This window comes from Bombus bifarius, unplaced genomic scaffold, assembly GCF_011952205.1.
Source record: "Bombus bifarius isolate JDL3187 unplaced genomic scaffold, Bbif_JDL3187 scf7180000007996, whole genome shotgun sequence".
NCBI classification, from domain to species: domain Eukaryota; kingdom Metazoa; phylum Arthropoda; class Insecta; order Hymenoptera; family Apidae; genus Bombus; species Bombus bifarius.
In genome coordinates, this window is record NW_022884376.1 from 2,897,069 (window position 1) to 2,919,542 (window position 22,474).

Genomic DNA, 22,474 nt, shown 5'->3' on the forward strand with positions numbered 1-22,474 from the left:
CCTCCTGGGGGTGTCGGGCAAATTATGAACAAGCTGTTGGGGAACATGTGCGTGGTGGAGCTAAGACAAAAGACACGAGGCTAAGACAAAAGGTTGCTAAGGGACGATAAACGAATTAACAGTCATTGCGACGTGAGACGTTAGAGAATGCAAATTGCGTTGTCGAGAGAGCGTTGAATCCGTGGTGACGAGAGTTGCAAATTAATTATCTAGTTGTCTTAATTATAATACGTTATTGTGATTAACTCACGGTAAACAACCATCGTTTTCTGTTTAACCAACATCTGTTTAATCCATTTATTGTAAATAAACTAATTGTGGTAAAGATCCTACATTATGATGGACTAAAAAATTGTTCGCAATGCGAATAACTCGGGTGTCAAATACACGACTTTCAAAGCTCTTAGTATCATGGAAATTCGCTTGTTCGTGACGGGAGTACGAGCTTATCGAAGCCCTAAAAGACATGAAAATAACGACAGTCGTCGAGGAGGAAACGCGAATTCAGTAGCTGTATTGCATATCCAGAAGTTCAAAGAGTTTCATTGTGCGAATTTGTTCTCGGCAGCTTGCTCAAAAGCGTTACGTCAACTGACGAGCTACTTTCTACGCGGACGCGTTAGTTTAGTGAGAGATTTCGTTATGCTGGAAAAATGCTCGGTTTCGTTAGACGTGTCAACATGTATTCTCCTTTCAGAAGCGCTCGTGTTATACGAACGTAAATTCGAATTAATAATTCAACAACCGTTTAAACTGCAATAATCATCACGATTATTAAATATGTGAAATGAAATTTCGAAATAATTTTCTCTTCCGCGACATGTGCGTTATTTTCGGAAAATCTCCTGTTATATAAATGTAAATTCGTCATTAATTCAACGACTATTTAAATAATAATTTCAATAACATTTTTATTATCGATCGCCTCAATATTGAATAACTGAAATGAAATTTCAAAATAATTTTCTTTGCCGCTCTGCCACTCTGTATTATTATTTTCAAAAGAATCATCCATTCAATTTCATTCGAAAATGTTTGCATTACTCGCGGCTATAAACTACGAAAGTTACTTTTGGAAAAAGCAATCACGTTGACGCTCGATTCACATTCGCAATTTCCCACGCACATCCATTTCGAAAACCAAAATTTCTCTCCATTTCCACGCGAGATCGATTGGAAAAAGATTACCTTTCGATCTTTCCGTGTCCTTCATCACCGGTCAGTTACATCGAAAATCACGAATGAAAAAAACCTTGATACCAGCCGCAAGTTATTCGATCTTCGAATCCTCAAAAGGGTAGTCCCATGAAACCCATTGGATTAATCTTTGTAGAACGTTGAACGTCCGTCAAAGCATCGTCAATCGACGCTGGATCAGACAGGATCATACGAGTGAACAAGGGAAATCGAATTATTGCTGCAGCTATGTGTCCTGTTCGATTTGTCGAATCCAACGTTTAAATCGCAAATTGCCTCTCTCTATAGTCAAAGAGACACGATATTCAAGAACTTGTAAACGCGTTTGAAAGGATGGGAATTTTGGATGATTATTTACTATGTATGACTAAATTTCGAGCGAAGAATTCGAGATCATTTCCTGAAGATAATGAAAAGAATTATAAAATAAAAAAGGAAAGAATGAACGGATGTTAGGATACATTATGTGAAAGAACTGTGCCTGAATTAGATCCTGAATAATAGTCTTTGAATTATATTTCGTCGTGTAGCGGTGTGTTGCATTATCCTCTTATTGTTTTAACATATCTAATTATCGTTTTGTTCTATTTTATACTGGTATTTTGTATTCCCTTTCATTAAGTAAAAGATATCGGAATAAAAATAAGAATTCTTATTCTCGCGAGTTCGTGGTCTCTTTAACGTGTATATTCGGCCACGCGATCATCGTCCCGCGACTTTATTATCAAGTTTACGGTCACCGAGTACCGCATCTTCGCAACGTAGCTGGAATTTCTCGAGTAAACGCGGTCCCGTGACGCATGTACCGAGAATCAAGAACGCGAATCGATTCCAAGTGGGAGATTTCTTTCTCGCTACTCTCAAGTTTGTATCCTACTCTCTCCATTTTATCTTCGATGTAAAAGATTTCTATTTTCTATACTCACACAGCTTTCAGAGGAATAAACGTACTACGAACGAGTGTTTCATGACACGTAACGCGAAATGATTTATAAACTGTTCACCGATTATCTTCAGATTCTCAATTCCTTGGTTATATCAATTTAACTTTAATTATGGACCTGCGACTTTTTTCATCTGTCGTTTCATTATATTTGCGACTAAAATTTGAGACGGTCTGGTTAACAGATTAACACGGTGTGAAGAGAATTAAACGAATAGTTTAAAAATGAAAGCAGGATACTAAACGTGTTCTTTCCTGGTTAAAATCGGTTTTTGTTTGGCTCGACAAACGCTAAATGCAGCTAGTACGTGGAAGAGGCTTGTCGTTAGAGGCAGAACGCCTCTTTGAAATTCCTTCGAGTCTAGAATTTCTTCAAAATGGGAAGGTAAGCTGCAAGGTATACGAGTAAATAAAGTCGAGGCTCCACGAAGCCGACAGTAATTTTCGTGAAGCTCCTTTGAGAGGAAAAAAATGACTTTCCTCGGACGGAAACCGCCTCCTTTCATCGCGTGGACCACTTTCATCCTCGATATAAGCGAACTAACGAATGATCTAATCGGCTTTAAAAACAAAGAGTAAGTGTTACGTAGTCGGTTAATAAAATATCACGTGAAGCGTGATTTTTATTGTCTAGCTAAGTCTGAGGTCTTTGCAACGTTATCCTGGAGCTCTTGAACAGATTTTTCGTCGCTAATAGCGAATCGTAACTACCTAAGAACGTATATATAGAAGATCGAGACACTGCAAATTGAAAAACTACTTCCAAGTTTACTTCAAATACTATTAGTTCTGAAAAAGAGAATGAAAGTTTGAGACGCAAGAAAGAATGGATTTCTTATCAGTTCGTTGGAATCCAGGTGCATCTAACACGGATTCATGGCCAATATCGTGATGTATGTCGCTGCTGTCTGTACTTGACGTAGCCAGCCAGCGAAGCAGCTTCAATTTGGTAAGACAGGCGTGCAAGTCGATTTCCTTCGTGTAACGTATGCCCAGATAATACATGAGATATGGTGATGCATGGCTTCCTCCTTTATATCGATGTGCATAGGGAAATCGAGTTTGCTGCGACTCTGCCAGTTACGTAACTCGTTGAGAATAAAAAAGAAATAAAAAATATCGAATTTTCACGAAGGAGCATAAATCGGCAGAAAAATTAAATAAAATAAATCTATACGTATTGAAAATATCGGACGCTGAGGGAAAATTCAGCGAATGAAAAACAGCACGGTAAAGAAATAAAATTCTCTGTACAATGGACAAAGGAATTAAAAGCGAACAACAAACGAGCGACTTTCATTTCCAACGACAAAACGAGCCACATTGTTAAATAACAAAAGGAAAAGCATTTCACAACGGGATCATGCGAAACTGAAGATGCAACTTTAAACTCTGTACAGCCATTAACATATTTCCGTGGCGAGTGCAGCCCAAATACCCGGGCTACGTTTCCTCCTTAACTCGAAACGACGAGGTAGCGCATAATAAGCGTTACATCGTATTGCTCCCAGGCGCCTTGTAAAGCTTCCGTTTTGCTCGCCGTAATCCGGTGACATCCAGTTAAGGATCGTTTCACGTTACCGACTAGTAGGCTACAGTGGCCCTGGAGAATCATCCGATATATAATTGCACGTTTCCAGTTTCGTCCTGACCTAAATGTCTGAAAGCGTTCCACGTGTCTGCAATAGTTAGATCAACAGGACCAACTTCTTCTATGTTGCAATACAGATATCAGACTATATCCCTCGTCGACCAGAAAACATCATGCAGAAGCGGAAAACTGAAGAGGTGAGACAGTGAAACGAAGGAACGGACGTGATTGGACGTGCACGAAAAGCAAGAAAAAAGAATAGAATAAACGAGGCAAAGAGGACGTTCGAGTTAGCGGACTGGTAGGACGAGACGTGACGTTCTCTCAGCGGAGAATCCACGTGGTAAATTATTTCTTCGTTGGCTGGCTAATAGGCGAGAGCCGAAATTACGCAGCGCGTACAAAGCGACCGCTCCATTGTATCGGACAAAGGGAATCGGGATACGCGACAGGGAAGGATCGCAAAAATTGGACGTGTTCCAACTCGATTTTTTTTTCATTAATTCTTTTGCCATTTTTCTCTTTTTTCTTTTTCGTCTTGTTCTACTTGGCCTCTTGTCGCGTGCGCAACTTACACTTCCGTTCTCAGGTATTAGGACATGTACAGACATTACTTAGAACGTCAGACTTGATATTAAAATATTAAAATCTAAATCCGACTCGTGGAATCGTGTATCTACAGACAGCGATATAATTCGTAAGAGTTATGTTGCGATAGTGAATATACGAGTTCTTCATAGTCTAATGTTGCAAATAAAGTTTAGTAATTTCCCAACGATTCGTCGAGTTCATCTTGCTTTTGTCCAAAAAAGATCCTGATACCTATGAACAGATGTATACGTGTACAGCTTGTACCTCGTGAAGGTGGCTATCGATATCACAGGCGATGGTTCATATCGGTCGCTGTAGAAACGAAAAATTCACCATTCCATACAAATATCAAGCAACGGGTTATTTCTGCACATGTCCGCTTTTTTTTTCTTTTTTCTTTTTCCTTTCCTTTTTTTCGGTTTTTAGTTATATAGTAACACGTCGTGTCGATAACAAAGAACATCGCGATCGGGTCGACATCCATCGATTGAAATCTCTCTCTCTCTCTTTTCCTCCGTATGCTTTTATTCATTTACAATTTTTTTCTCTCCTTGTTTTTTTATATATCGTAGGTTAAAATTTTGCTCTGGAAGTCACACAAAGATGCAAGTGGAATATTAAAATATAATGGATCTCTGCGGTCGTAAAATCGAATAGTCTCGCGGAAAGCTGATTACCTATCTTTTGTTTGCATTAAAACGGTTCGATCGAGCCTGCGTGAAAATGCGATAAAACATAACAATGAGCGACTAATTGCCCCGTTACCGTATCAATTAACCAATCTCTCCTTTAGCAGAGAAGCCATTAATGTTTCGATCAAACGCGATAAAACGCGCCGGGCCAAAGCGTTCCAGCCTTTTCCCTTGCCACACCGTGTCAATTAGTCGATCCCCTTTTCGCTCGTACAAGATGAAGCTTTCGGTAGAAAGCCAACGGATACAAGAGTACTTATTCGACACGGTTCTTTGCCACCATATTAATTAACTAATTGCCCGATGATAAAGTAACTTGCGGACCCTCGATAATCGTAAGTTATGGTCAATCATGCTCGTACAATGATATGCATTTTCCGGGATTAAGGAAGCAAAAACATGCGAGAAAACCGGAAATAGACGATGAAAGAAGGACACATACAGACATAGCTTTTTACGCATACCTCGTACATAAGAAGGAAAAAGAATTCCATGCGCGATTAGAAGATCTCAGAGCTCTTGAAATTTTTATATACGATAGCATGTGGGATAAAATGACGTCATCGAATACTTGGACATGCAAACTTACTTACTGTATCATATATTTTTTCGGTTTCGATGAGAACCAACATTCGAAGAGGCTGGAATTCCCGCGAGAAAGAAATTCAGGCGAAAAAGAAATCCCGACGTAAAGCAAAGTTTTCAGAGAGTTGAATCCTAACAAAAATTAAAATTTGCAGAGAACCAAAAAATCCTGATAAGAACCAAAACTTGGTGAGAAGTAAATTCCAATAAGAAGCAAATTCCTAGGAGAACTAAATTTCTATGAGAAGCGAACTCTGATGAAAATTAAACAGACTACGCGGATCAAATCCAAACAAGATTAATATTTAAATTCTTATAGCTATGAGAAAATACACACGTACAAATGCACTGTCATATGCAACTCCGTTCTCCATTCGATTCGATGTTTTTCCCTACTGTCGACACTGACACGTTCGTTTACACGCGGGACACTTCGTGATTTCCCTTTCTTGCTTCCCAACTTCCATCACTACACGTTCGTAAATATCGACGTGGACGAATGAGAAGAGTAAGGAGTACCTCGATAAAAATACACGAGAAATACGAGAACCACGACTCTCTTAGTCTGTTTTCTTGTTATTCTTCCTCTTCAACATTTACTCGTACAAGTACGTTTGAACCAGTACAATCGCATCGTGTGCTTCTACGATATTGTGCTCGTCTCTTGGAGCTCTGAGATAGCTATATTACATGAGAATTCGTGTGAATAATTGAGAATCGGATAAATGTTTATGTTAAAGTATCGGTAGCGAGCGAGGAGAGATGCGAGGACTGCGTAAGTAGAACAAGAATTGCGGTGAGACACGAAGATTTGGTTGTACGTGATAAGAATGTCCGTCGTGCGCGTGAAATTTTTAGAATCGTGGTGTTATGGAAAAATGCGAGTATTATTAACCCATTAAGGATAAACGTAATGTTAATTTACATCATGCAATTCTGGTTTCAATGTTACGGCTGCGAAGGAGAATTTTTTTCGATACCATTTCTCCCGCCTAGATTCTATAGTTTTACGAAATCCAAAGAAATTCTTTACAACATTATAAATTGTTAAAATATAAATTGTTGCTTTGTCCTTGATACATTTAATGGATTAAGACGAAAACTATTCGCGAACGACAGGTATATTGATCATAAGCCAAAATATCATCGTGTGCAGACTATACAGCGACACGAACTGAGAGCAGAACACAAACTACAACCTTTGATATACAACCTCACGAAAACGTCAGTGCCGTCAACGAACGCAAACTGTTCGCAAACACCAGTATGTGTGTTGTACCATTACAAAGCGCGCGTGTCAAGAACACAGCCAAGCCCAAGTCATATGGCCGGCAAGATACAAAGATTTACGACTAAAAAGCCTATTCGAATACGCCGATGTATCGTCGAAATACGATCCCACCCAACCCCATTACACACAGCCTTTGATTTAAATGGCAGCGACGCGAGGAGAAAAGTCATCGAGTGTAAAAAAACGCAAGATAGTAGAAAAAATGAATGTTTTTGTAAATACGAAAAAATATGATCGTTATTGAAATATTAGGTTGTCCGGAAAGTGTCTTTCTTTCGCAAACGTGTTTTTTTACAACAGTGCACCTTCGTACAAACGTGAAACCAAGTGTGTGAAATGTCACGGTGTTTATCTCAACAGAACAAAATGGATCGTACGTAATTCGACGAAATAATATAAAACAGGAAAACGTTGTGCGTCTATTATTTCCTCATAAAACGAAAGAAACTTTTCGGACAACCTAATATATGTAATTTTGTGTGTTACACCGGATCAAGCGTGTAGCAGTGATACACATATACGAGTGTGAGTATGCGCGTGCGCAGCGTCTCGTAGAACGACAGAATGTCACTGTTCCATACGGTGGAAGAAACGACGAGACTAGAAGAGCGCTGAAACACGTGTAACGGGTATCTACGAACATCTTGTAAATCGCATATTAAATAAATACAAAATTATTTTATTATCATCTCTACGTGTAATGTAAATGTTCCTACGTATTTATTTCGGCGATTACGATCCATAATTCTCAACAATCGTTTATTAGTACAAAGTGACGGTTGATTGACTGTTTCGCTCAGGCTTGTGCATTTTCACAAAGAGATTATGATTTCATTAAGAGATTAACCAATTAAAAAAACAAAAATCCCAACAAAGTTCAACTTTGTGCGCTTCCAAATGCTATTTCCATCTCTCTCCCTCTCTTTCTCTCTCTTTAGAATCAAAATCATCCCCCGAGGGATTTCTCGTGGCACGAGAAAGAGGAGGATGCGGAGGCAAGAGAAAAGAGATCGGAGGAGTTGGCGAAACGAAGGCAAAACGTTCGTCGAAGAGTGCACGGGAATAGGCAGAAGGAAGGGCGGGGAACGCGAGGCGAGAGGGAAAGTGCAACTCGTCGTTGTTAGAGGGGAGAAACGTAAAAGCGAAACATCGTCGTTGGAAACTGGCGCCTGGCTCGCGAATAGGGAAGCTGCGAGTGGAGAGAGAACCGACGAGGTGGCGAACGGAAGTAGAGGAGAGAGGTGGAAGAGGTAAAAGTGGTGTAGCACCGTGCGAACCAGAAGCCGTTCTTTCGCCCTGGCGTTCGTGCGTGTGTTGCGAACGCTCCATGTTTGTATCGCGCGACGTGTGTTTCTGAACTAGCTGGCGCGCACAGTTACGGCCACTTTGTCGCCGTGTACTTTGGGAAATTTCCAGTTTCGGTGTCCCTTTCCCTCCTGCGCTCCAGCACACCAGGTACGGCGAATCGTTTCGTCTGAATGGCTACGAGACGATTCGTGCGGAATTTAGGGATATTCGGGACAATTTCGCGATTTTAGCCAGACTAAAGGCTGAAACTACCTGTCTCTGGGACGTGCAACGACCCGGCACGTCTGCTACACGGAAATCGAACCTACGTTGGAGTTTCGATTTCTCGGGGTAGGTGTGTTTAAACTGAATTCTACTCGATTCGATTTCCTTCTTTTCCTTTTTTTCTTTTCTTCAAGTCGATAGAAAGAAATTGTTGACTGCGAGGAAACGTTTAATTGCTTTAAAATGAAGTTTTCTGGATTCCTTCTTTTTATACTTTAACCGAAGAGATCGTCATGATTAAGAGAAAGGAAGTTTATCACGATGCAATAAATACTTTAAGTTCTTTAAACTTTACAAAGTTGTAGGATCAAAGAGAAGGGAGAAACAGGGATGGAACGATATAAAGTACATCGTTGGAGTCTCTTTTTACTAGCTACGATAGAGACAACAGAATTAAGTAACGTAATGAATGAGAACTAATTGAAAGTGAACTATCGCGTTAACGCAAGATCGTGTCTTACCGAGTTAGAAAGAACTGGCGAAAATACAAATCAGGATATAACCGGGTTACGTTCGACTCACACGATCGCTCTTTTTCTCTTCGATAGTAAAAAACAGACAGCCGTTTCTGACAAACATAGAGTCACGCGCAGAAAAAGAAATCACGATAAGAAAGAAGAAAAGAAAGTCCTAACAAACTTGCATCGCGATATTGTAAAAGCTTAAAAAACCTACAAATATTCTCTGGAACCTGAAAAATCAGCAAGTCGACACGGTTACATAGTATTCAAATCACGATCAGAGGTTCCTCGTCCAAGCCACGTAGGAGCGCAATAAAATTCCGCACAAGTAAATCGAGGACAGCAACTACGCGAGAACATCGAGTCCCGGGACTGGACGTTCGAATCAGAAGGCCATTTCCGGCCTGGAGGCCACGGATGCAGTTCAGAAGTGGCACTTTTCTACGCGTCACGAAGCTCGATGCGGTGGTACTTCTCGTCGAAACGGTCGCGTTCGATCACGAATGATCGTGCCATTCGGCACGACTCTGTATCGAACCAGTAAACGTTTTACGTTAGCCGAACGACTCTCTTCCATATTTTATGGAACCACTCTAAAAGATGTAAGACTATAGCGCGCGAAGCGAAGTCTCGAAGAGAACGCGTCGATAATTTAATAGAGCAATTAACAGTTAAAGATTCCAACGTGAACTTTATAGTTCTTTTAAGTGCCCAGTCTGGAACAGAACGGTTTATGGTCGCAGGATTGAAACACAGGAAAATTTTAGAGGAAAATAAATAGCAGCGATCCTGGAATTTTCAACGTGTCCATTTCGATAAGTCTTTGTTTTTAGAATTTCTGTTTGAAAGTTATCTTTGGGATCTTTGAACTTTATAAACTCGAGGTACAACGTTTTAATGAAAATATAACATCGCACGTAGATATGTTTCGTTTTTAAAAATATGGAACATTGCGAGAGGTACCCAAACGCACACTAATTATGGTCTCGTTTGTAGATCCAATTTCAGCGCATGAATCGTTTACTTTGGACGTGGATGCTGACTGTTGAGGTACCGTTAGTTGCAACAAAAATTCACGTAATATATCACAAACTGAATGACAGAAGATAGTCGCGTTTAGAACTTACGACGAATGGATACTTCGAATTGCTACTGAAAATTTGCTTGATCGACAAGGAACCTCGTTTTGACATATTTAAGCGACTTGTTCAGGGAGAAAGTGAAGAATGAAAGGAGAAAGTACAGAGTTCAAGGAGAATTCATAAACGAACGACAATAAACACAGGTTCTAGACTAGAGACAATCTCAACCTGTACATATCAAATATATCTACTTATATCTAATACACTTATTAGCAACCGTATGTTAATTTATTTGCTATATAATTGACTCTGACAACGTTCTCAAGATTCTAGCTATTACAACGCTTCGACTCATAAACACATCGAAATAGATACCCAACTATTCCATACTTTCTGCATTAAACACGCATTTAACACTTTCGCTACTATGCACACGTGGTTCCGACAAAACTATATAGAAAAATAAAAATCACAACGAACACGAACGTATCGAAACGAACGTTATCAGCGAAAATAAATGCCTATCTAGATTAAAACATACGCTGATTCCAGAGATACAATAACGCACGTGTTAAACGAGAAAAATCAACTGCGCTATAACACGAAGATCAAAGATCCTAAACACGCGGTCTCTGTTCGCGTGTTCGAATTCCATGCGGCTCCGTGTCCCGATGTGACGCGTGGACGAATAAACGGCCGCGGGAACAAATCGAGTTAAAAGTCGGACTGCCGTGAAAAGGGACCATGATCCAATTACCCCGTTTTCCGTTTCGAAACTCGCGTTCGTTTCGGGCTGCACGAACGCCTCGCCCAGGATTATCCCTGTGGCCGCTTCCTAATCCCTCTTGCACTCTGTTTGAGCTATTATTCAGACGGCCGCGCTCTGCAAATGTGCCTGCAACGACAAAGAACCTTCGCAAACACGTGTCTCACACGGTGAATGATGCGGATAAGCTCGCTTGGCTTAGGTCGCGCGATCATTCACCATCGCGCATGGAACGTCTCTACGTCGCATCGTCTTGTGTTTGAGCGTCATACTGCTCGATCCATGGATCGTGTTTGAGCTGTTGAGTAGTCGAGAACGAGGATAATGTTTGGTGTAGAGGAGGCTGTGTGCTGAACATTGTGTACGTGCGATGATGAGTGTTTAGAATTATTAGGGTTCGATGCAAACGGGCAAACCCTGTCGTGTGTTCGTTTCATGCGAGTGTCAGTAATGCGTTAGCTTGTACGAAGGAATATACGAGAAAGTGTTATTTTATTTATTAAAATTATTGAAATTATATTACATCGTATTGTACAAAATTTTAGACGTTTGGCAACGATTAAACATGTAATTTTTACACTTACGAGCAATATGTTCGTTGATTTACGAAAAGGATTTACTATTTTTCTAATCTTTGATTTTATCATCATCTAAAAATGTAACGCTTGACGTTTCAACTATAACGTTCGAATTAGTTCGCGATCGATGTAAAATTCTAAGAAAAGAAGATGAGATATGCGAGCAACGCGAGAAGAAGCTACGACCATGATTTCTATAAACAAATAATTTACAAAATCAATTCAATTGTCGTGAAAACAAGCAAAAATCGTAGCCGGAAGGAAGCGAGGCTCTATGAAAGTTCATCTCGCGTTATCGTTTTCGACAACAGGCAGCCGAGCTTCTGAAATTCCAAGTTATCGACAAAGATGAAGTTGGTGCGGCTGAAATTTATCAGAACCACGCCTTAAAGAACGCCTCGCGGGCTTCCACCGTGAATTCAATGAGCCAACTACCATGCTCTACCGATCAACCATTGAAATATTGCAACGATCGCAATAAATATCCAATTTAAACATCTTTATACCATAAACGTGCTAGAAACAAGGACGATTCATTTAATCAACGATCTGATTAGAAAAGAGGAAGGATAACAGGTAATTTCTATCTCAAAAAAAAAAAAAAAATAAGCAAAATTAGTTTGAACGATTATTTCATTTCACGTAATAAGCTACATGGAACAAACGCAGACGTTTAAACGAGATATATTAAATTTACATGGCGGAACGACAAACAAAGCGGACGAAACTTGTACTTTTACGCGATAAGATTCTGTGTTTCGCGCAGTCAACATTGTTTATGGAACCACGGTACAGCGACACGGTATTTACGCGAGAAGAAAGGTGAGACGACCAGATATTTAAACGACCCGGGTCCACAGAGAGGCAGGTGTTTTTCCGGTGTTTATGGGAAACGTCAAGAAAACGCGAATATCATCTTTTAAACGAGCCTCTGTTCTTTACTATCTCTAAACTCAAACCAACCACCTGCTCGACAATCTTCGCGAATTAAAATACGTACGCTACGGTTTAAACGTAACTTGTTTATTTTTCACACGATGTATTTTAATTGTAAAATTATAAATTACACAATCGAATCGCAATGATCGTATTCCTTATAATTGATAATTATCAAAGCTACGTATAATAGAGTATCGTGTCGTGAATAAGTTAATCTTTAAACTATAATGATAAGATATATATAAATTTATAATACGAAACAATATGGATGTTTCTACTTGGAAATTTTTTTTATTTTTGCTGCAAATTCTTCGCTAAAATCCGCTGGCTTAGAGATATTTTCCTGGCAAAGCGTAACGATTGAATATCTTTTGCTTCGTGTAGGGCATTTTAAAAGCTAATAATGCACCGTGTGGCCAGGGTATTATAGGCCGCGAAACGCAATATTCTAAAGTATAGCATTTAAACCGGCGACCAAAGACTTCCGTTCCTTTCTCGTCGTAAACTTAATGGAAAAACCGGTGCACGCATGTACATTAATTCGACCGAGTCAAAAAACGTTCTCCTATTCATGGAACGTTTATAAAATACACAATTTATTAGTTTATTAGAAAGAAAAAAGGATAAGTAATGGCCGATATTAAACGAGGAGTTTAGAAAAAGAAATTGGTATAAGAATGGTAGAATTTTAAAAATTCGAAGAAACTGTAGGTCAACTGAACCTTCGACTGTAGACTGTACGCTTCTGAGAGTAGTCTCTAATGAATTTTTATTTCATTAGCATAATTTAATACAGAATTCTACAAGCCCCATCGTTTGAGTTCCTTTACTAGAAAAACTTCTTTGATATTTTCTTAAAAAACTCCAACAAAGTATGAATTTTATATACATGTGCCGCTTTTTGTGTATTTATCTAACTTCTGGAAAAGAAACGCGACTCTACGAATGTTCCACCGGAATCTTCAACTAACAACGACAATAAATAACAACGATATTAATGAAATGTTAGTAAGAAAGAGAAGACAAAGTTCACGTGGCTCGTACGTGTCCGACAGACTTCTGTTCCAGTTTCCCGCTACATGACGCGCTATTAAGTCAATTTATTGTTTACTCGTTTTATTAGCTGACGGCTTGATGCGCTCTTCCTTTATGTATTTATTATACAACGACTCTATTCATTACTCTACATCGCGAAATTCCCGGCACGGAACGTTCGTTCCATTATTCCTTACACGGTTGCTTACTCCACTTTCGCGTTTTGTGTAAATGGCGTAAATTAAAAGAAAAGACAGATTCCTCTTCCTGGAACCATTTCGGGCTACTATTATTTATCAACTAATAATATCAACTAAGCGCTAAGTTACAAGTTGTAGATCGTAGAATTCCCTTTCGCAAATTTTCCAGTTTAATCGCAATAGGATAATTCAGATAGAATATATTACGAGTGTTCATAGGATTTGATATTTCTATTGAAGCAAGTGGAAAGATGGAATGTAAACGGAGATTTGTTCTACCCAGTAAATATCGTAATGAGTATTACAAGTTGGATACTTTATACATTTTTACGTATTATTTCACGCAAACGTACCACGAATGTAAAAACATCTTCAGACTAACAATGAGATAACTTCTGACGCGTAAAATTTACTTCGAAAATTTGATTCGTTTTATTATCAAAATCTGTTGCTATACTCTTCTTAGCGAAAATATTCTATGTACTATTTCAACGCTGAAGAAGACTGAAGTTTCATTATATTCTTTACGTAACCTTTGTTTTTCCTCGTTCAACAACCTGTGCTCGATACGGCTTCACGTACGAGAAACAAGACACAGTAAGCTTCGGATGTTCCGACGTATCTCGAAAAATGGAAAGATGCTAAATAAGATAATCCAACTAAGGAGGCTAATCTAATGCAAGAGGAATTTATTAATATTAATAAATTGCAGCTTGTGACCAAAGTTTCACTAACGATGTTACTTCAATTACACAAGAAGGCACACGGTGTGCACGCGTCAACTCATTGTTCTTTAACAGTTCTCTGTTTTCGATCGACGCAACGATTCGATGCTATCCGGATGAATGGAAAGGCGAGGATCGTTAACCAAGCTGGCAAAAACCATTTTCCGTGATTAACGACGGTATCGAACGAACTGGATCCGAATATCGCCGTTCAATTTTCCAAATCGTTCGCAGGAACAACCAAAAGATCGAACGCGGGGTGGCAAAACCGAGTTCGATTACGAACCTGCGTCACCCGGCTCGATATATCGTCGATTCGATCTTAATTGCCTTTTCAATCCCGGAATGTTCATTCGACTATCGAAATTTCAATTAAAATTATCGCTGTCCCGATTACACGGAACCGTTCCAGGACCCAATCAAACACTCGCTTCGTGTAGTACGGGCTTATACCGATCTTTCTGAAACAATACCGTGTTCGAGTGGCTGAATCCGCTTTCGCCCCCTTTTTAATTCTATTCTGTGTTCCCGCGCGAATAATAAGTTCGACCGATAAGTTGGAACGAAGCGCGTTAAAACTTCATCGCGTTCGATCAAGCACAATGCTGACTGGATAATAGACAAGTGAAAAGACGCTTGGAGAATCTCGATGCGATCGGATTGACACAGATACCACTCATCTTTGTTCTCGTAATGCGTTTTAAAATAATCCTTGGAGTCTAGATCGGATAATTGCAGTTTTCGTTTTCTTATTTTCTATCCATTTGTAATTGCATCTGAGGTGGTTCAGCGGGTAAGTGCCCAAGAAATACCCTCGATGTTCAACAATATAGTTTATTTAATAACCAACAGTCAACAATCAACGATCCACGATTTTCGACTATGTTTGCTTCGCTGTTACACTACACCCTTCGCATTTCGCTGTTCAAAACCAAATGAATCTTTGGATAGATTCTTTTCTTTTGTTGCCCCTCGATATCACCACTACGCACGCGTTTGTAGACGTCCACGACCATTGCCGCGTATGCATTCTTCCGAATATTCGGAAGGACCGTAAGGATAACGATGATACATTAGGCACGTCGGCCTTACGCTTTGATGGTATAGCGCTTTGTGTAGCGAAGCCGGCGGAAAGTTACGTCGTCGAGTGCCGCCACAGATCTATTCGAAAGGGAAAAAGATCGTAGTTGAGGATAAAATAGAACGAAACGAATGGTAATTTTCACGCAGTAGCTTAGTATCGTGGACAGATTACGTAAGAAATATCGGGTGAACCATAAACAATGTTGCGAGAAAACCCAAGTGTCGGCAGGCCAAAAAAGGTTCTGGAAACCTCAATGTGTCCTTGGTCCTTCAGCCGAATAGTTAAGCGGAAGAAGGCCTACGTAACCATAACCGTGGACTATTACGGAACACATACGTGGCGGGGCTATGAGAAATGACAAAGGGATGCTTAAGGGAAAAGGACGAATTAACAGACAGTCGTAAATTGAGAGTCGAGTTGTGAGGAGCCGAGAGTCGAGTTGCCAAGTTGTTACGAGTTGTAAACTATTAGTTGTGAGCTGTGAATTATCTATTTAGTTGTATTAGTTATAGCACATTACTGTATTTAGTTCATGTTAAATAACCATCGTTTCCTGTTTATTGAAAATAGATCCATCTATCGATAAATTTATCATTTAGGATTGTAATCGTGGGAAACCCTAATTTCTAATATTTCTGAATAAATAAATCCTATAGTAGAAATAAAATAGTCGAAAGAAATTCTCGAAAACTTAACCCTTTTACATAGGTGTCAGACACTGTATAATTTTTCTATTTGCCTGATTTCATATTTCGTCTTCCAAATACGAATTGTTAGTCGCTTTCTTTATCGTTGTAAGACGATGATCGATAGAATCGACGAACAGGAACTTGGCGAGTGCGTTCGGAAAGACATAGGCTCAAATGGGGCAACTCTATTTCCGACGCGAAACAAGCGGCTCGTTGTTAACCTCGTTAGCGAATCGTCGGAACTATTAAACGAGGTCGCCCGCGGGGAAAAGCTTGCGTTTGATTCGCGTGCGCAAAAATACACTCGTGGGAAGGTAAACGGCAAGAAATTTCTCCCGCGAATGCGCGCGCCGTTAATCCTCGCGTTTTCATGCCACTTCTTTCACGAACGTTCTATCCAAAAGCAAAAACGATTTCCCTTTTCTTCCCCTTCGCCGCCTTTACTTCGCTTTCTACCTTTTTCTTGTTTGTTATTATTATTTAATTTGTACTTTACAATTTGTCCAGCTGGACATTCGGTACATTTTTCTAGCTTTTTACCTTTTAACCGCGATCTTTTAAGCGAACCCGGTTATGACAACAGCGATCGGTATGTAACGCCAATTCACATCAGAGACCAGGCCACAAACCGCGGACAGGATGGCACCTAGATGTCTGCACATCCTTGGCGCGTATCCTCGGTAGTCTTAAGTACCTACCAGGGGTCTTGGAATTTTCATAGTTAAGGTCCTTCGGACCAAGCGAGTATCTCTTGTCTTGGATTTCCTTTTACGTTTATCGTCTACCACGTGTTAACATGGAAAGTTGATTTTCCTCACATCTGGTATGTTCCGTTAGCAACTTTCTCAGGAGGGCGGCTAAAACCCTTCCTGGTCCACCAGCCGTCTTATTATCCAATCGGAGACGGTGTCTATTGCCCTCGCTTCCTTAACCAAAATTGTCATCAACAAATCCGATAGTCCCGTGTCCTTAGACACACCCACCCCTACCTTCCTCAGACACAGTATCGTCAGTAAGACTCACTTATTCCGTATCCTTAAAATAGTCAACGTATCTTTACCGATCTCTACCCTTATAACAGTCGCGTACTTAACGTATCATCGTAACTAAGTTTCACATAACGTGGTTGGAGTGAATTGTGATTTATGTTAATTCAGTGTGTATTCCGTTGTGATTGCTGAATTCATAATAAAGCTTAATTAAAACAAAATTAATAGTTGTGTTACGACTCAGCTATTTTATTTCATCAACCAACCCTTAAGTTTACGTGACAGGTACTTCGACATATTTGGCATTCTCGTTTCGCCACATATTCATTTTCAAATTCAAATCGGATAATCTAAGTCGACGATGAACCTACGGTTGATTCAACAAGTTGAATATAATTGCTCGACTATGGAAACACGGATATTTTTCGCTATGGCGTACTAATAAATTGAACAAATCGCATAATATACGTACTTGGTAATAATATGGACGAGCAAATACCCTTTTATATCGATGTGCCATTTATATAAAGCCATGGATATAACGCGATACCGTAGTCAGAAAAGGAAAGTTTCTACCGCGTGACTCCATAACAATTTGACAGCTAGAAACGACGGTCGAATAACAAGAAGTGCGTGTGCCGGATGAATGAAACGAAACGTCGAACGCAATCTTTAATAAGAGAGCGTTTTTACGGCCGCGATTCAAGTTTCGCGCGGCCGTGTTACGCGTGCTTGGAATTACACGATGAACCGAGAACCAGTTTCGCCGTTTCATAGTCGATTAATCTGCGACGCGAAAGTGCTGGACGGGTTTTCCATTAGAAACCCTGACCGAACGGAATACTGCGAGACTGATCAACATTCTGCGTTTTATCTCTTTAGGATTGAATGTAAACAAGTGTGACGTAAGTATTAAACGACATTCTTGCATTATCCGTAATATTCCTGATGCTTAATGACGTGTTTTATATAGTGGAAACTTGTAAAAATACTATGACGTGTAATTTGTACAGCACTTACAATCTTTGAGAATTAAATAGCCGGGAATATGTTTATAACACGAAGAAAACGACCAAAAGAACGCTCGTTAACAAGTCACTATTTACGTGTATCGCGCAACATCTTAGAAGATCTGAACGAACTATGATTTTTAAGAGCAATGAGTATAAAAAAGAAAAACACACATACGACTATCCGTAACGATCATAGTCGACGATTTATGTCGAATTTCGATGGAATTTTACCAAATACCAGTCGACATCACGTTCAAATATCGTTAGCGATGTACGTGGACGCTATAGTAGACTTTATTCGTTTGGTAGATGTACAAAGCACACAAAGCGCTATAAAGCAACCAGATACCCGTGTGTTACGAACGTTCTAACGCTACGTTAAAGTACAAATAATATTAGCAAATGTACGCAGAGTTTCGAATACATAGATTGTTTCTTTGTCAATTATTACTTTTGTCAAATATTATTACACGTTAAATGACTGTATGTATCTATATTTAACGAGAAACTCGATTTTCAAGCGAATTTGTTCAGTAAACGTTTGGATAATATAGTGGAGAAATATTCGTATATAAATACTCGAATTGCCACGTTACATCTCGCTACATTTTTCAGTTTTCAGTTTGTCATGTAACGAAGAACATTCAATAAAATGCAAAGTTACGCAACCGGTGTTGCGATAACCACGTCGGTCCCCTCGAAAAACATTAAAGCCGCCTATGATTTTTCAAGCGTGTACGAGCGCATTACGAGAGGGTGTAACCATCCGCGCTGTGTACTCGCGTGCACTTCCTGATTTATGGACAAAGCTCGTCGACCGCGGAAGGTGTATCGCGTTCAAATATCGGAAACCGGTCCATTGTACACATTCGGGTACGGCGTTGATGATTCAAAAAGCGCGCTCGCGTTACCATTATTTACAATATAACCATTTACGTAGAAACCTTCCTAGCCGGCCAATTAAATCAATTATTTAAAAAGAAGAGAAACAAAAATGTCTACGTTATCAACGAAATTTTACGCAGGCCAATGATGAACAAATGGTCGAATAAAATAGCAGGAAATATGGAAAATTTGTGGAAAAATTAAAGATAGCAATTGAACGTTATGTTTGTCCATGTATCGTGAGAACGTCTTGTTGATACAATTAACGAAAAATAACGAGAAATAATTCCAATGTAAAATAGAGGTAAAAATGAAATTTTACATCTTCCCACGTATTCCTATTTCACTTCCTATTGTTATCCTGCAGTTGTTGCTATTAGTAAACGATAACGATGAATAATCTAATAATATGATAACGAAATGGAAAAGAATATACGGAAAATTATAAACAAGATTAGTAAACGATAACGATGAATAATCTAATAATATGATAACGAAATGGAAAATAATATACGGAAAATTATAAACAAGATAAGAGGTAAAAATAAAATGTAATTTTCTCTTGTTCTACCCTTTATTTATACCTTGTGGATACGAATAGCAAGCAATAACGAACACTCGAACGACAATTGTTATCACCTAATTCGTTTCCAACGGGGACGAGGTAAGTTTTGGTGTCGTCGCTGGGAACGAGAGACGTGTCATTTAGCCGGTGTTCGAGATAATGAAATTTAAACGAAGCACTCGGGGGCGAGCGTAACCGCTCCGAAATTTCCATAAAGTTTCGCCGGTGAAGCGTGTGCACGAGCGCACGCGTGCGGCCCTGCAGCAAAATTCGTCGTTGGAAATAATTGTAGATTTCCTCGGTGTAACACACGTACACGCGTTTTTATAGTTTTACGTGTTTCTTTTTCCTTCTTCCACTTTTTCGTTTTCATAAGCAGTTTTATGTTTATTTTGATCGATACTCTCCTTCTCCCCCTCGTGTCATTATTAAACATCAACGACAGAGAATACAAAACAAGGCGACATTGTTCCACCGTATTATAAAAAATAGTTAATCGAAAGATATTAAAATAAAAAAAAAGATTGAGATTGTTAAAAGATATTGAACTTAGCGAAGAATACATTACGTTGTATTTTTATAACATTTTTTGATATATATATATACTGGTGAAATACCAACAATCTTATCATTCAACTCGATATAAAATAAAAAGAATAAATAGATGAAAATTTTGAAAGATATAGTGATAGTACATTAACCTTCGCCACGAAACGAAAAAAAATATATATATATATTTTTACTCTACGTGATAACAAAATTCATTTAATCTCGCGGGTTTCCTCGGATCCGTATGAACGAAAATAGATTTTAACATATTAGTAGAACATAAATATACTATATATAGAAATTACCGGTGTACAATCTGATTGAATAATACACGTAAACGTAGACCTACTCTTCCAAGGGCTAAAGTTCACGGAATGCAGTTTCGTAACGCGTTAAGGTGAACAAAGCGTGAATTCGGTAAATATCACAATGCATTCGAACCGGATGCTAATGACGCCCTCTCCTCGGTGAAATCGCATCACAAGGATAATTCGTCTACAGCTGAACGCCACTCGTAGCAGCGAAATATCTAGCGGCTATTTTCATCGGCGTTCTAGCAGTAAATATTATGTACCAGCCTGCGACGATCGACTTGGGAGTTAACGGAACAGTGTAAGGATGTTATCGAATGAACAGAGAATGGAATGTCTGACAAAAAATCGATACATGCGTCTCCTAGGTTGATTCTACGTCTTATACGATTGTACTCGTATCAGCTAAATTTAACAAGTTACAAATTATGAACGCTAACAAATTCCCTTACGTTATCAATTGGTAAATTATTATGCAAGAATAACTCTTGATTATCTTACTTGACATAAGGTTGTAAAATTATAAAGAAGAATTTTGTAACTTGTCAAATCACCGATATTATTAGTTAATAAATTATCGTGCAAAAGTACTCCAGTAGTAAAATAAGATCGTTACAACTTCTCCTTCGACACTTATGTTTATAAGAAATACGATATGTAATATGAAATATATGATTTCTGCTACGATTATGCATTATTCGGTATAAAAAGAATGATTAATGCGGAAGCTGCGAGTTTATAATCTGTGTACACGTTGGTCTATTCGGTAGGTGCGTGACCCTGAACTGACGTTAAACATGAAAACAGAGTAAATTTCGATAATGGATAAATTTGACAAAGACCACGACGCGTCACTGAATAATGCATCGATGACCTAAGATGCATTGCATCAAGTACACACACACGTATATACGTATTAGAATTATCTATCGTGAGACTATGAGACTCACCACTCCCGTGAATCCCACGGTTAAAAAAATGCTGGCTGGCATCTGTGACATAACCTATCTCCGGTCCGCTTGGCGACATGGTAATCGCGAAAAGCATGCCGATGTCTTTTGTTTCGTACAAGAGTCATACTGTATTCATAGGAAGCATTCGTAAATATGGTTCTATTAGATTCAAACGGAATCGGAATCACGAAACAGAGAAGCGAGATACACGCGACTCATACGCGTGGTATGGTCATTGACGCATCAGGTGTCAGTCACCTCGAAAGGGTACGCAAGTCTCACGTGTGCGCCTTGTACGATGGTCCTCAAGAGCAATTTCAAAGCACGTGTCACGATTGTAGCCATCTTTCCGACTATCCACGATGTATTTTTGCGCACAGTTATGTTCGTATATGTCAAACAAAGTGGAATTAAAACTCACCGATCTTTCCTGGTAAACGCGTTGTGGCTGATGCTCCTTACTCGTCCTTCGTCTCGTTGTCCTCTCCTGCTCGTCCTCTTCTGCCTTTCACCGTTTCGCAATGTGTCAGCAAAAAATCGGTCGGAATACCAGATTTGGTACAGTCACTTGTCACGAGTACGGTACACGATAATCACTGCGACGAAACCGAGAGTCGAACATAAACGTCGTATAACCGTACCGGTACGAACACACTACGAAACGCGGTACGAACACGACTGCTCCACACCGTACCATAGATCAGCTGCTACTATAGCAGCGCTATCGCGCTGCGCGGCACGCGCCTGAACTAAATGGTGGGGGAAGGGCGGGAACGCGCTAGTCAAGAGTAATATTGGTGGTATTTCGAGTCCCAGACTGTATCATTGATCCGAAATTGCAAGTGAAAATGAGCGCTGAGATAAAAATGTTTCCGATTAATAAAAGAGGACTACACAAATTTTTATGTGTTTATATGTGTATATGAAACTATTAAATCACTATATCATATATGGATTTAGATAAAATCTAAAACACTCTTGTGAATGAAATCCATATATTTTAAATAAGAGATATCTGTTTTCGAGATGCCTAATCATGATATAGGAGTACAACAATATATATGAATATGTATTTATCACTGTATGTAAAATAATTCTTTAATTAATTATTACCTGCAATGGATAAAGTACAACATTTACTTTACAATTATGACTAGTTGATAATAGATAAACTGCTTTGTATATAGA

General features: G+C 39.2%; 1 protein-coding gene across 2 annotated transcripts in view; it reads right to left on the bottom strand.

Annotated features, from left to right (window-relative positions):
* The window catches only part of LOC117205932 (protein-tyrosine sulfotransferase), a 181,396-nt gene extending 159,396 nt beyond the window's left edge, over positions 1-22,000 (bottom strand). For both annotated transcript variants that reach the window (XM_033444792.1, XM_033444791.1), the window contains exon 1: positions 21,708-22,000. The gene's annotated coding sequence lies outside the window, so the exon portion shown is untranslated. The remainder of the gene's footprint in view (positions 1-21,707) is intronic.
* Between the last annotated feature and the right edge of the window lie 474 nt (positions 22,001-22,474).